Below are 16,957 nucleotides of genomic sequence, written 5' to 3' on the forward strand. Positions count from 1 at the left end.
TGTCTTTAACCCTTCTTCGTCTTTATGATATTGTTTTGAAGAGTATAGGTCATTTATTTTGCTGAATATCACTCAGTTTGGGTTGTTCTGACGTTCCATTACAATTAAATTCAGAATCTACCTATCTATCTATCCATATCTCTCTCCTTTTTTTAATTTTAATTATTTTTGGTAAGCAATACAAGGTAAGTGATAAGTGGTACTGTATCCTTGTGTCCTTTTTTCACGATGCTGTTAATCTCACTATTGGTGATGCTAAGTTGGGTAGGGTGGCACCGGACAGAGTTCTCCACGGTTCAGCTGCTATTTTTCCCTTTACAATTTATTAGCAAATTTCGGGGAAAATCTCCTTTTCTTTGTTGGTTTTGCTCTAAGATAAGCATAGCTGAACAACACGCTGCTAGAAGCTATTCTCACATATTTTAAGAGGAGGCTAGATAAGATTTCTTAAATAGTTTAGAAAACATGTTGACTAAACATATTTGGATTTTATTTTTCTCTTACTCTGTGGTGTACAGTCCCGCACAGAATCAATCAGTGCCCTTCCCTTATCCGAAACTCAAGGCTTATCATTTGTTGACAAAATAATCTAGGAACTCCCTGCCTGCCATTTCTGTGAGGGAAGGTGACAGGGGTGTAAAGAACTATTAATGGGGAAGAGGCATGAGAGAAGAATGGGGAGAGCACATACATGCTAAAAGCACGATAATGACAGTTTACAAAGTCTTCTCACATAAATTAGATGTGCACAAATCCGCTTTAGCCCTTTCAACATATACAGGTCCTAAGCCATTTGCTTCTCCCCTCACAGCTACTCCTACTTCCTGCCATTGTTTTCCATTTCAGTGGAAACAGTGGCATCTTCCTGCAGGAAATAAGCTCAATTAAGCTGACACAAAGTTTGTTATCGGTTTCCTCAAATTGTCTTAGTCATACTCATTGTTGAGAGCATTCAAAAAAGTAAATATTATTATGTATATGTTGGAAGATGAAAAAGTATAGCCAAAAGGGGACACGCCTGGGTACGCGATTGACGTTGTCCGTAGATCAAACCCAGGGTTGAGGAGAAACAACTCGTCCTGGCACTGAGAGCTAAGAGAAGTTTCTCCAGCAGGCCTTCACAAAGAACGTGCTTTGTAGTGAAGTAAATACCGTCCTTGACAACATCCTTACAGGAAAGCAGAAAATGAGCTACAGGGTTGTTTCTTATGAGGTCTCTCAATGTGGCTGATTGCCTTATGCCGAAGCACAGGGGATAAAAAGAGATCAGTCAGCTGGTGACAATGCGCTCTGTGGTCTGGTTTATTCCAAGGTTAACTTGTAGAGTATCTAAAGCAGTATTTCCAAATGTCCTTTTTTTAAATCTCCCTCAGCCATGTCCTCAGATCTGTCAGATGGGAATTATAAAGCTTCCTCATTGATTGCAGTGAGGGTTGAACGAGGTAAACCGATGGGATCCAAGCAAGGCGGAGCCAATGATGGCAGAAGAAGAAATTAACAAATGGAAGTTATTAGCAGTTTTGTCTCTCAGGAAACAAAAAGGAATGAATGGATAATCAAGGCCCCAAACAGGGAATGTCCACAATAATGTAGCTGGAAAATTTTAAAGCAGTTTTACCACTCCATGACGCACGCTGTTAGAAATGATCTTTGTAAGTCATCTAGTGAATGTCTGGTTTTATGTAATTTATCTTTCTAGGAGACAGGAAAAGCAGGATATAAAATATGTCCCTACGTGACTTAGTAGATTTGCTAGGTGGGGTTGTTAACTATAACCCAGTTACCTTTCAGCTTGGGTGCTGGAAAAGCACACAATTTCAGTGACTCTCAAAGTGTGGAATTCGAACCTGCAGCATCAGGACCATCTGGGAACTTGTTAGAAATGCAAGTTCTCAGCCTTATCCTAGATCTACTGAATCAGAAACTGTGGAGTGAGACCCAGCAAGCTGTGTTTTAACAAGACCTGAAGGTGACTCTGATGCTGGCTAAAGTTTGAGAATCACTGCTCATGCGTCATAGTTAAATAAGAGGGCTAATAAGCTATTAAGGCCTTTCCCAGGATATGACTGTCTCCTCAAAAACAAAAATCCCCTTTTCACATAGAAGGATGCTTATTTTTCCTTCTCTATGGAGAAGGAGGAAGTAGAACATCCAGTTTATGGTTCAAGTGATATCACATTATGGTATATTATTAAGATCAAAGTTAATATGAAAGGGGATCAAACTACATTTGTCTCTAATGTATCCCAACGGAAAAGACTGAATTTGGCCAATACTGTACCTCCTGACTCTAATATTGGCTTAGCCTAAAACTGGTTTCTCTTCACAGAGTTAAAGGCTGTGGGACAATCAACAAATGTTACAAATGATGCTATGAAAATTAAACCAGTACTACTAACTGGCTTTCTTCTGTTGCATAAGGCAAAGGATGCTGAAATATAGAGCACGTGCTCACAGGAGCAGAGGGAAGTTAGAGGATGAGCTGTGTATACTTTCTGGTGTTTGAGCTTTAACTGGGCTCCTTTCTCTTCTAATAAGAAAAACATACTGAAGGGCTTCCCTGGGGGCGCAGTGGTTGAGAGTCCACCTGCCGATGCAGGGGACACAGGTTCATGCCCCGGTCCGGGAAGATCCCACATGCCGTGGAGCGGCTGGGCCCGTGAGCCATGGCCGCTGAGCCTGCGCATCCGGAGCCTGTGCTCCGCAATGGGAGAGGCCACAGCAGTGAGAGGCCCACGTACCGCAAAAAAAAAAAGAAAACAAACAAAAAAACTGAAACGCAGTAACGAGTGTGATATTTTATAGGAAAATTCATAAATGTCATCTCATTTCCATTTTAATTAATTGTTTGTCTACAACTTTTGGCACTTTACGAAGAGCAACAAATTTCCAGTGGTACCCACATAACCAACATGACTCTTTACAACTATACTAGTGCATTAAACAGTATGCAGGCAAAAATGGGTTCTGAGCAGTAATTCCAGACCTTATTCTGAGTGAACCAGGCTTATTAAGTTTTTTTTTTAATACGCTGCTCAGTCTTGAACTGCACACTTAGGCTGTAGCACTGGAGGTGATTTAGAATTTGGATTCCCAAGTAGAGTTAAGGGAGCAAAATGAACATTTTTCTCTCCTGCTCAGTAAATATTTAAAAGGAAGAGAGAGCTAACTAGAGAGAAAAAGAAAAGGAGGGGAAAAAAGGGAGGGGGGATTTTCAATTTTCGTAATGGCCCAATCATTTGGTCACCCTGGGGAGAAGTGACCTGGCTTCACCACTACCCTGAAAGCCTCAGCCAGACTGCCTGGTGTCGAGAACAAAAACGCAGATGGCAATGACCACATAGACCAGACCGGGGTGGCTCATCGGGTACATGCTTTAAAGACAGATCTTTAACCATAATCCCATGCGATATGGGAAAAGAAGTGGGGAACTCTGTAAATATGACTGCTTTTCAGTTTAGTCTGAATGTTCAATAGTAAATTTTAGAAAAAACAGGTTACCTTTAATTCTAAAATTGGCTCATTTGGCTAAATGTCATATCCCTGTCAAAAAGGAAGAAGGAATGCGTTGCTGTCTTCAAACTCGTAGCAGGCTTTTAGGTTTTCCATTTTTAAAAACTTATTTAGTTTTTACAATATGAAAATTATAGACAGAGTGACATTTAAACCTTTGCTTTTCATAGCATTTCACACTTACACCATTTTAAAAGACAGCTATTAACATTTACAAAAATCTTTCAGAAACCAAATGTTCTAACATGCAGAATTCCAATTATACTGTGTAAGAGGGATATCAACCATTCTTCTACAAGAATACTTTGAAGTGTCTGGTATTAAACCAAGAGCTAAAATGTCAGTTGCACATAGACAATAAATTAGGGTTTATAAAATCTTGTAAGATTTATTTAACATTACAATTTTGACCTTTAGGCTGTCCTCACCATAGCTTACTTAAGTTTCTTTCTCTCTCTCCCCCTGCCCCCCATTCCTGTAATTTTACTTGAATGTTAAACAAAGCTTGTGTGGCAAGTTATATAAAAGTGATAGGATCCATTCATGCTCCTCAAGCCTCCCCAGACGCCCCTGTTTGGGGTGATGGAATCCATGAGGCACTGCCCATTTGCCTACAGAGAGCACTTGTGGGGTTATCAGTGGAATGCTAACCCTCTTAGCAGCAATGCCAACAGAGCACAACCTGTTCTGTTCCTGGAGCAGGAAGGCTGTCCACCTCTTTTAGGACCGACTTTGGAAGGCAAGCCTGAAAATGTAAGAACCATTCTCACACCCCTTAACTACTTTGCAAGAGAGATTAAAAGAAGGTGGTATTCACATCTATTATGCTTACAATCTGGGGTGAGATTCGCTGAAATTCCCAGAAAAAGTGATCAAAAGAAAATTTGATCATTCCCACTGAGCTGAGGAAGAGTCAGGGCATTTCCCTTGAAGAATGGGATTCCGACCAGGTACCATCCCTTGGACATCTCGTGGGAGGCTCCTACAAACAAATCGTTCTCACCATTGGGCGCTTTTCCCAGAAATGTGGGAAATGTGGAGGGGAGACAGGAAATATGAGAATAGAGAAGCGAGCAGTCGATCATCTTGGTCTTCTCCAGCTGTTGGCAACAATGAGAAATGCTCCCTCTCTTCCACATGTTGGAAAGCAGCTAGAACCGTTGTAGTTTTTAGGAATGCTCTCTCAACCACTAAATAAATCTTAATAATATCAGCCAACTGTTATACAGCGTTTCTATAGCCCAGACTTCATTCTGAGCACTTCACATATTCACAACTCACAAGGACTCTAGCATTTACTGATGAGTAACCAAGACATGGCGAGCTTTAATTAAGTAATTTGCTCAGGGTCAAACAGCTAGGAGATGGTCGAGCCATGATTTGCACCCAGGCAGTTTGGCTTTAAGGATGGCAAGGGTCTTTCTGAGAACCAACCTCTTCAGCTGGGTTAAGAAAACTACACCAGCCTATTAATGCTCTTACGTTTTTTACCAACAATCTGTGAAGTTACAAATGACCTGAAATAAGGCCGTAGACTTGAGCCTTTATAGAATTCATTTTGTCACCTGCTTCTGAAAGCAGCTTTGCGCTGGAGCCAAAAGCAACAAGCAGAATCTAATCGCGAGGAATTGCTTAAGTAAGTGGTTCTCTCCAGCCAGCTACCAAGTCAGAAGCCTGTGAACAACCTGCAGCTGACGCATTAATGACACTTTTCATTTGTGGCAGATATGACTTTTTTTCTATATTTCTGTTAAACAACATATTGTGACATATTGTGCGAGCACATTTCTGAATGTTAGCTTCTGAGATAGATCTATGTGAAAAATAGATCAGTATTCATGAACCCATAGAAGGGTATCTTGCTCTACTAGACTACATTTTATGATTGTAGTACAAATCAAATTCCATTCCAATGAACTATATTCAAAGATTTCTTACTTTCAGCCAATGGCCCACTTATTTTAAGTAATATTCCATACAACAAAATTCTAACATAACCATAGAATTGGGTCATTTTCTTGGAGTTCACGGAAAGGGATTTGGCATGCAGCCGTAAGATTGGCACTGTAAACAGCCATCCATTTATACTGATATCTATCTAAAGTGGTTTTAACCCCTTATCCACTTCTACTGGATTTCTATGCACTTAGGTCATGGGTAACAAATACTTTACACCTGAATAGGCCAGCTCTGTCAACAAGAAATATTTGCCGATTTCCATTTCTTAAAAGGTAGATATCCATTTTTTTGTGGTAACTCCTGATAAAATGGAGGCAACTGGGATTCTTTTTCACCTGACATGATGTTGCTTTTTCTGCAAGAAGGGTTCTCTGGAAGGCAGAGATTGCACAAGGCCTTTGTTATTTTATTTGTACTTAACTTTCAAAATATTGGCCTTTGCACTTGGCAAGTGGTCCTTTTAAAGTAAATTCTATCATTTACTAGAAATTTACCTCTAGCGTTAAGCACCAACCTAGGATAATAGAAACAGTCATTTACCTACATTTGGAACTTTGGTTTCAAGACTCCATTTACAAAAAAGAAATGAAGCCTGTTAAAATTGGTAATAAAAAGATTACATTTTAGTCTTATACAGATAAAAATAGGAACACAAGTTAAAGATTTTATTTACTTCATTAATGAGGAAACCAGTGAGCTGTCTGAACCAGTTCAAGGGAGAAATTTTTTTTCAGTTTACATTTTTAGATCAGAAATGTTGAAATAAACACGCAAATGGAGGCAAAACTGGCCTCTTCCGTGTGGGGAAGAAAGTCAGTTGAACTTCCACTAGGCAGAATTTATACATCTGCAGACAAGAATTATTTTGCATTGCTAACAGTTGTCTACAAATTACAGAGTTGTAAAAGCTCAAAGACAATTACAGACTAGAATAAGATAACCTGGAAAGGTGTGCTCCAAAGAATGCATTTTCCACTGAAGCACATTTTTTTCCTTTACTAAAGTCTCTGTGAAAAACCAGGAAGGGAATCAGAAGCAGACTTATTTCTGTTGGCCTACCATCGGAGCAGTTAACAAATCTCCTAGTTCAGTCCCTCATTACTGCATTACTTCTCACCTGTAGAGGTGCAAAAGCTTCCTACCTGGTCTCCCCTTCCAGACTTTTCTTTCTCCAGTTTGTGCTACTTGCTGCTGACAGTTTGATCTTCTTAGAGCACTTCTGTGATTGCTACAATCCCCTTAAAACTTGTAAATGGCTCCCTGCTGCCTGTAGATAATATTGGAAAGTTCTAACCTGGTCCCCCAGGATTTAGTCCTCTATCAGTCAGGGTCCCACGTTGTAAGTTACAGGAACCGACTCTGGTTGATTTAACCAAGAAAGGAATTTCTTAAAAAGGATACTGGGCAGTTCACAGAATTGCTGGGAGGGCTGGAGAACCAGGCTCAGAAGTTTATGCTGCCAGAGCTTATTCTCAAAATCACGCCGAGGAACTGTTTGGATGAAGACATCACTGCTGCCGCGACCAACAGCTGGAAGGGGCGGTTCCCACCACTCATGTTGTTGCTGTGGGCGCTGGCTTCTGCTTCAGCCATCACCCTCCTGCTGCCCCCAGCACAAAGTTCCGCAGCTGTCACCAATGCCACCGTGGATTTCTTCCTCTCCCTGCTACTTACATTACAAACCCCCTATTCAAAAATCGGGGGGTGGGTGGAACTTAGGTCACAGGCCCATGCTCTAGCTGCAATGCAGGCTGGGAAAGAACAGTTGGCAACTGGCCATCTTTAATGGTGGGTGGATCTACCTCCTTCCATGATTCAAAAATGGTGGATTCCATAAAGGAAACTGGGAATTCCTCAGAAGAAAAGGAGCGGGGGTTAGATTCCGGGTAAAGGCACAATGTTCGCTACAGGCTCCCTCTGTCTTCCCAATCTCACGTCCTGCTACTCCCACTCCTATATCCTACATTCCAACAAAACCCAAGAGCAAATCAACTAATTACTGTCTCACTTAGCAAATATTTGATGATACCTATATTCTCAGCACTGTGCTGGGTAATGAAAATAGAGAAATAGTGGTTACTTCAAGGAGATTATAGTCTAGGCAGGGGCACATACAGGTAAGCAGGCAATGATAACCCTGTGCTGTGAGACAGGTAAACTCAAGATGCTTTGGGAATGTTCATGGGGGGGGGGGATATTCTGGAGGGAAGAAATCATCACCTAGTTGTAGTGGTGATTTCTTCCTTCAATGCAGACCGAGTCAGAACAGGTGGTCCTGCTGGTGCCTTTGTGCCTCTTCTGGTCATCCATCAAACCATGGATGAAACCAAACTGACTCTTCTATACCCCACAGCACTATTTAGGTCTGGCCACCAGCATGTTTACTAGGACCCTCAGCTTGTCCATCTCATAAGCTACCTTCAGAAGCTGCCAAGAGCACATTCCTGCAGAATGGAAGGAACTCAGCCCTGCCCCTTTCTTGTGTCTCTGTGGAAGTGACCATTTTCCTACTCACAACCCTCTCCACTACCTGTGCCTCTACTCTTCGACTGCCCTGTTGCAGCTCAGTTTATTCAGAGAGAAGCTGCCCATACTCATCAGCCTGGTCGCCAAAGCTCTGCTCAGGCAGCCTGCAGAGTGGCATTGGCCTGCCCCTGACCCCTGAAGTCCCTCGTGATGTTCGGTCTTTCTGCCTGCCTCTTGGCATACTTTGTTATTTTTGCCTACCTCTAGATTAGTGGATGACTTTCCCTGATCCCAGCTGAGATAGTCTTAACACTTTCTTCATCCAAGGAGCTGCTTTGATTTTAACTAATTTTTCTGAACATGATAAGAAAGGGGGTATGATGTTTCAAGTTCTTGGAGCATGGTTTCAGAACACCTAAACTATATAGAGTGTCATGTGCCAGCTTGGCAGTTGGATGCTGGCCTGGAAAAACTGGTTCTCAGCTGACAGCAATGTCTTACTTCATTTTTTTCACCATTCCTGAACTTTGCTGCCAGGGAGAGATCCAAAAAAATGTCAATGGGTTGTTTAAACTGAGTTATTGTGAAATTTGTGTTGAATGGCACGTCACACTGCTGCCCTGTGTTAGCCTTTTGAGTCTATCACCCTTGTAGACTGTTGGTCCCCAGAGGACAGGGCCTCTGACTCATTTTGGTAAGACTCAAAATCTCCATCAGACTGCCTTGAACTCCAGAAACAGATGTCAAATACATGAATAATTGAATAAATGGTCTTCCTACTAATAAAGAAGTTGGCAGCCTATGTTTCATGGGATGATTTGACCTACTTAATGTTTTCAAACAACCTGCAGTGTCTTCAAAACCTGTAATTGGTCTGACTCATGTCCAGGGGCTAGAGTGAATGCCAGTTCTGGGCCCTGGCCCAGAGGTTTGCTGGCTTATTGTTTTTCTGAGCAGATGAGGAGTGAAATGTGCTGGTGATGAGCAACGGGATTGGAAACAGTACGTCGTATTCTATTCTTTCCCTCCTTTGCTTTCATGAAACTAGATGACCTCTTAGGAAATCAAAAAAGGAAATGATTTCATAGCTGCTAGTCCTTGAAACTATGTTCTTTTTCTATAGATCTTTATAAAGGTATTGTTTCTCTGTTTGTCAGCCACCTAAATAGTAAATATTTAGTGTCTTTCACATATTCAGGTGCATAGAGCAAGCACATTAGACACCATTAGCCCTCTGCTCGAACTACTTTGGAGAAAGGTACCAGGTTCTGCTGACTGAGTCTTGTGCTATTGATTTGGGCATCTGACCTTTCTTTCCCCTCCCACTGCCTCCATCCCAGCTGAGTCTTTATGAGATCTCATCTGGACGTGCAGTACCCTTCCAGCTGTTCACCCTGCCGTTTACGGATTCTATCATTTATCTATTACATGAATTTAGATGTCACTAAGTACATTGTGAGCAGTATAAAGTTCTGTTTATCTGTTCATACACTCCACTGCTCAAAAATTCTTCCATCCTGTTTACAGTATGAATGAAGCCCCTTAGAGATGTGCAGGGCCCCATCTGCGCAACTGTAATGGTGGTTGTCCTATTCAGACTCTAAAATGGCCCCAGATGATCCCCATTTTCTGATAGCCACAGCGCTGTGTAGTCCCACTCATACGGCAGGAGGGTTGGGCTGAGAGACCCATAGAATATGGTGGAAGTGATGGTAGTCGTTTCCAAGATCAGGTTACAAAAGGCACTAGAGCTTCTGATCTGGTCTTTCTCTCTTTCTGCCTATGTCTCTCATTACTTACTCTAGGGGAAACCAGCTCCCGTGTGGCGAGGTCCCCACGGAGGCGGACCGAGGCCTCTGGTTGACAGCCATGTGAATTGAGAAATGGAAACTCCAGCCCCAGAAAAACCTTAGGTGACTGCAGCCCAGACTCATAGACACCATGATCGCAGCCTCATGAGAGATTCTGAGCCTGAATTACTCAGCTAAGCTGCACCAGGATTCCTGACCTACAGAAACTGTGATGTAACAATTATTTTTTGCCTGAAGCTGCTAAGTTTTGGGTAATTTGTTATGCAACAAAAGAGAACTAATACTAAATAGTCCTGATGCTCTTTTCCATCTGTCTTCTCCTCTCCCTTATATCCTTATATATGTTTTAAGCTCCAGCCAAACTGAACAGGTCTTCTTCCCCCAAACAGAACCAGAGGATACAGACTTTTACATCCACGCCTTCTCCTCAAGATGCTCTTCTATCCAAACTGCCCTTTCCTGCTGTCTCCACTTGCCAATGTCCTCCTCATGTTCGTTAAGGCCCAGTTCATGTCACATCTCCACCTTAAAGCCTGTCTGATCATGTCTATTGAATGGAGAGTACTCGTTCCATCTAAGTCACAAAATTACTTTTGTTCCTCTCATGTCATTTAGCTCTTGGTGTCTTTTATGTGTTCATCTGAATATGTCCTTCTTGCTGTATGAACTGAGTTACACAGAACAGGGATATGTAAATATCTGTCAAATGAGAAGATTACTCTTAAACCTGAAAACCAACCTGGTTTGGCTGGTTTAGTCATTTTCACTGCAATGACGTCTTCTCCCCTGTGCTAAGCATAGGAGACATTTAAGCTTCACGACAATGTCCAGGGAGGCTTTTTCCATCTATTTCAGAGAGACAGGTCTCTGGGAGACGAGATTTTCAAAGGCAACATTGTTTCCTGGACAATAGTGGTTTCCACTGTTCTATGATTTCCACCGTCACCCTAAATGAGCAGTTCTTGTAACTCTGTATGTTTGATCCACAGACAGGCGTTTTCAAAAACACAGAGCTTTGATCCTGAGCTTTAAACTTAGGCTTCAATTTTTCAAACTACTTGAAAATCTAAATAAATGTCCTTATGCAGGCCCTTCTTCCAACCATTTCCTTACATCATTTATTAATAAGTAAGATGCTAATGCCGGAAAATGGTTACGCAAATGAGAAATGAATTTGCTTTGCTGCTGGCTCTAGCACTGCATTCTATGTGAAAACAATCACGTTCAATTCTTTGTCCCCTTCGGTTGTGAAACTAAGGTACATTTTTATTTTATGGCTCTGTGGGGAATAGGAGAACGATTGAAGCAAATGGGAAGCTGGTTCAAGAAAATGAAACAGAGAATATAGATGGATAACGGTAAAGAGGTTTCCTCTGTGTTTACGTCAGATATCCAAGGCTCAAAGGGCAACATATATGAGGTCTGTTCTTATGTGGGAAATCTGGTCACCCAGACTTTTAGAGAAGTGAGTATAAGATGACTCTAGGCAATTTAAGGAATGAGGTTCAGAGAATGGGTGGAGAATGGGAATAGCAAACTCTAATTAATATGTAAGGGAGAAAATGGGATCTTATGGTAGAAATTTAAAATTTTCCAATTGGTTTGTCACTTCAGTAAACCAAATTCCTTAAACTTAAAAAATAAAGAGGCTTAAGAGAATGAGAAGACAAGCCAGAAACTGGGAGAAAATATTTGCAGAAGATATATCTAATAAATGACTGTTATCCCCCAAATTCAAAAAACACTTAAAACTCAAAAATAAGAAAATGAACAACCCAATTAGAAAATGGGCAAAAGACCTGAACAAACACCTCACCAAACAAGACAAACAGATGGCAAATAAACATATGAAAAGACGTTCAACATACGTCATCAGGAAATTGCAAATTAAAACAACAATGGGATCCACTACATACCTATTAGAATGGCCAAAATACAAAACACTGACAACAGCAAACGTTGATGAGAATGGGGAGCAACAGGAACCCTCATTCTTTGCTGGTGGGAAAGCAAAATGGTACAGCTACTTTGAAAGATGGTGTCTTAGTCAATTTGGGCTGCTATAACAAAGTTCCATAGAGTGGATGGTTTATAAACAACAGAAATTCATTCCTCAGAGTTCTGGAGGCTGGAAGTCCAATATCAGGGTGCCAGCATGATTAGGTTCTGGTGAGAACCCTCTTCTGCGCTGCAAAGTGCCAATTCTCATTATATCCTCACATGGCAAAGAGCAGAGAGGGGAAGCAAGCTGTCTCTTATACGGTTCTTATAAGAGCACTAATTCCATTCCTGAGAGTTCCATCTACATGATATCTAATCCTAAATACCTCCCAAAGGCCCTCCCAATGCCATCACATTAGGGAAGGGGGTACGGATAGGGTTTCAATGTATGAATTTTTGGAGGACACATTCAGTCCATAACAGAGTTTGGCAGTTTCTTACAAAACTAAACACACTCTTGCCACACAGTCCAGTAATAATTCTGATGGGATTCAGTACATGCTACCTCAAAATACAGCACTTTGGCATACTGAATATTTCAAGCTGAAGGAATTTGAGAAATGGCAAGTGTAGGAAGGACTTTCTGATCTTCCCCTGAGGCAGGTCATAAAACCCTTCTATGAAAGGTGCCCTCCCTATACTTGGAAAAAAGGAGCATCCTTGTCACTGAAGATGGAAGGACACAGAAGAATCTGAAGGAACAGGCCATATAAATTTCCCCAGTTTACTACACTTGCCTCATACTCTTTCTACGTACCACTTTCCATTCTTTCTCAAAACTAGCATACACACACTCAAGTTTAACCATTTCTTTGGGGTCTTCATTTCCTTCTGAAGGTTCCTGTGCCACATACAGTTTTATCTTAAATAAATGTGTAAGCTTTTCTCCTGTTAATCTGTCTTATGACACTTAATTTTAGGCCCAGCTAAGGACCCAAAGAGAGTTGAGAAAAACTTTCCTCCCCTATAGCACTCCTTAGTATTTCCCCAAATGGATTAAAAAATTATGTCTACACAGAAACCTGCACACAGATGTTTAGGGCAGCTTTATTCAAAACTACCAAAGCTTGGAAGCAACAAAGACATCCTCCAGTAGGTGAATGAATAAATAGACTGTGGTACATTCAGACATTAGAATATTACTCACCGTTCAAAAGGAATAAGCTATCAAGCCATGAAAAGACATGGAAGAAACTTAAACGCATATTACTTAGGGAAAGAAGCCAATCTGAGAAGGCTACACACTGTATGAGTCTAACAATATGACATTCTGGAAAAGGCAAAATTATGGAGACAGTAAAAAGATCACCGGTTTCTAGGGATTAGGGGAGAGGGATAGATGAATAAGCAGAGCACAGAGGATTTTTAAGGCAGTGAAACTATTCTTTACGATACTGTAATTGTGGATATGTGTCAAATGTGTCAATACACTGGTTAAAACCCACAAATATAAAAAACCGAGGAAGAAAAGTAATGTGAACTATGGACTTTGGGTGCTAATAATGTGTCAATGTAGGTTAAACAATTGTAACAAATGTACCACTTTGGTATGCGCCGTCAATGATGGGAGAGGTTGTGTATGTGGGTGGACAGGCAGTATATGGGAATCCTCTGTACTTTCCACTCAGTTTTGCTATGAACCTAGGAGTGGTCCTAAAAATAGTGTGCTAAAAAAAAGAGACCAATAACTCACCAGAAAATGGCATGAAGCACTGAATTTATCATGAAGTTTAAAGTTATCTGAATTTAAAAAAATTAACTTTACCTCTATTATTTGTATTTAAATTTATGATGTGATCTTGAACACTGGAATATCTTCTTATATATTTTATATTTTTACATAACCTGATTCTATTAAAGTTATTTTCCAACAAGTTGTGTGACAATTGAATATTTGTAAATACACTCCTGTTTTTCTTACGTTTGTGAAACTACAACGTTCCAAACATTTTTATTTACAATGTAAAATATCCCTTTATATCTCAAGTAACAATTGAATATATGGTCATAAAAAGTTCAACAAGAGCAAAACACTGAAGGTGGTTAACCCTGTTGGGGGGAGAGGGAGACTTCAATATTTTGTTTTATAGTTTTCATATTGCTTGAATTAAAAAAATGCATTACTTTTGTAATTTGTAAAACATGAATTACAAACATTTTTTTTTTTTTTTTTTTTGCGGTACGCGGGCCTCTCACTGCTGTGGCCTTTCACGTTGCGGAGCACAGGCTCCGGACGCGCAGGCTCAGCAGCCATGGCTCCCGGGTCCAGCCGCTCCGCGGCATGTGGGATCCCCCCAGCCCTGGGCACGAACCCGTGTCCCCTGCATCGGCAGGCGGACTCTCAACCACTGTGCCACCAGGGAAGCCCGGCATGACCCTTTTAAACAGAAATCATGTCCTGTCAGATTTTTGTTGTGACCCCTCTAATGATTTCACATCTCATCTAAAATAAAACACGAAGTCCTTATAGTGTTCTACGTACCATACAGAATCCTTCAATTCAGCTCATTAGGAAGGCCTTCAGTGGCCGCCCTTTACAAAATGGTATCTCACCATGACCTTGCCCTATCACTCTGTAACTTCATTCTTTTTTTTTTTTTCATTCTTTTCTTTATAGCACTTATCATCACCTGACATAGAATTACCCCTACTGGAAAGTACGTACCAAGAAGGCAGAGATTTTGTTTGTATAGTTTACTATTTTAAAAAACAGCTTTATTGAGATATGTCACGTCACCCACTTAAAGTGCACAATTCAATGGCTTTTAGTATATTCACAGAGCTGTGCAGCCATCATTACAAATTTAGAACACTGTCTTTGCCCCTAAAAGAAATCCCATTTATCCTAGCCATCACCCCCATTCTTCCTGTTTGCTCCAGCCCAAGGCAACCACTCAACTGGCTATATAGATTTGCCTATTCTGGACATTTCTTGTAAATGGAATCATATATGGTTCTTTGTGACTAGCTTCTTTGACTTAACACAGTGTTTTTTTTAAAAAACAAATTATTTATTTATTTTTGGCTGCATTGGGTCTTCGTTGCTGCACACGGGCTTTCTGTAGTTGCAGCGAGCGGGAGCTACTCTTCGTTGTGGTGCGCGGGCTGCTCATTGCAGTGGCTTCTCTTTGTTGCAGAGCAGGGGCTCTAGGTGCATGGGTCTTCAGTAGTTATGGCACGTGGGCTCAGTAGTTGTAGTGCATGGGCTTATTTGCTCCACGGCATGTGGGATCTTCCAGGACCAGGGCTCGAACCCGTGTCCCCTGCATTGGCAGGCAGATTTTTAACCACCGCACCACCTGCGAAGTGCCTAACACAGTGTTTTTAAATTTCATCTATGTTACAGCATGTATCAGTACTTCATTTTTTTGTGTGTGTGCCGAACAATATTCCACTGTAAGGATAAACCACACTTTGCTTATTCATCAGCTGATGAACATTTGGGTTGTTTCCACTTTGTTTTTTTTGCTATTATGAATAGTGCTGCTATGAACATTCATGTACCAGTTTTTGTGTGGACATTTTTTATAATTCTTATAGGCATATACCTAGGAGTAGAATTGTTAGATCATAGGGCAACTTTATACTTAACCATTTCGGAAACTGCTAGACTGTTTTCCAAAGCAGTGGCAACATTTTACATTCCCAACAGCACTGTATGAGAGTTCTGGTTTCTTTTCATCCTTGCCAACATATTTAAAAAATTCTCGCCATCCTAATGAGTGTGAAATGGTATATCATTGTGGTTTTGATTTGCATTTCTCTGATGGATAATCATGTCAAATATTTTTTTCATGAGCTTATTGACCACTTGAATATCTTTTTCAGAGAAATGTCTGTTCAGATACCTTGCTCCTTTTAATTGGATTATTTTTCTTATTATTGGGCTATAAGAGTTCCTTATATATTCTAGATATAAGCCCCTTATCAGAAATATGATTTGCAAATATCTTCTTCCATTTGGCGAACTGCCTTTACACTTTCTTAATGTTGTCATTTGAAACACAAAATTTTTAATTTTGATGATGTCCAGATTATCTATTTTTTTCTTTTGTTACTTGTGCCTTGTCATATCTAAGAAAATCATCAACTAATCCAAGGTCATGAAGGTTTACATCTATGCTTTCAACCAAGAGTTTCATAGTTTAGCCTTTATATTAGGTCTTTCATCTATTTGGGGTTAATTTCTGTACGTGGTGTGAACTATGAGGTAGGGGTCCAAGTTCATTCTTTTGCATGTGGATATCCAGTTGTCCTGGCACCATTTTTTGAAAAGACCATTCTTCCCTAGTGAATTGTCTTGGTACCTTGTTGAAAATCAGTTGACTAATTATGAGGGTTTATTTCTATATCTCAAGTCTGTTCCATTGGTCTACATGCCTATCCTTATGCCATTTCCATACTGTCTTGATAACTGCAGGTTTGTAGATAAGTTTGACATCAAGAAGTGTGAGTCTTTCAACTTTATTCTTTTTCAAGATTGTTTTGCTGTTGTTTAGAGAGTACTGCAGAGCTGTTATTAAAATACTGTCTTGGGGCTTCCCTGGTGGCGCAGTGGTTGAGAGTCCGCCTGCCAATGCAGGGAACACGGGTTCATGCCCTGTTCAGGGAAGATCCCACATGCTGTGGAGCGGCTAGGCCCATAAGCCATGGCCGCTGAGCCTGCACGTCTGGAGCCTGTGCTCCACAACGGGAGAGGCCACAACAGTGAGAGGCCCGCGTACCGCAAAAAACAAAACAACAAAACAAAACGTAAAGTAAATGCAAGTCATGCCATTACAAAATACTCAGTTTATCTAGCTTCCTTTACCTTTTGCATGATCTCCCTTCAATCTCAAACAGTTATCCATCAATAACCATGGTTTTACCACTCCTACCCAGAAAAGTCCTATTTAGGTTGTTACGGAAAAATTGCCAGATAAATGGACGTGTACTTATTCTGCAGAATACCTACTATGCGCAAGAAAAATGTGCAAACAACCCAGATTTAAGTGTGCTTCAGTTTGGTGCCATCTACTTTAAAAATAAGGGCTCTTTGCTTTTGTTTCAGTTTAGAGACTCAGTGGTGAATCAGCTCATTTGATGAGTTATAGATGAGAGCAAGTACTCAGGGAACATCAAGCGCTAAAAGTTCGGAGGATTTGATTTTTTTTCAGTCCAGTAACCCAAAGCATTTGATCTTTTATTGACTGAATATGGTTGCTGTA

General features: G+C 40.7%; 1 pseudogene; it reads left to right on the forward strand.

Annotated features, from left to right (window-relative positions):
- Positions 1 to 7,293: 7,293 nt before the first annotated feature.
- LOC101334134 (small ribosomal subunit protein eS6-like) overlaps positions 7,294 to 16,957 on the forward strand; it is a 49,399-nt pseudogene continuing 39,735 nt past the window's right edge.

Source organism: Tursiops truncatus, chromosome 3 (assembly GCF_011762595.2).
Source record: "Tursiops truncatus isolate mTurTru1 chromosome 3, mTurTru1.mat.Y, whole genome shotgun sequence".
NCBI classification, from domain to species: Eukaryota; Metazoa; Chordata; class Mammalia; order Artiodactyla; family Delphinidae; genus Tursiops; species Tursiops truncatus.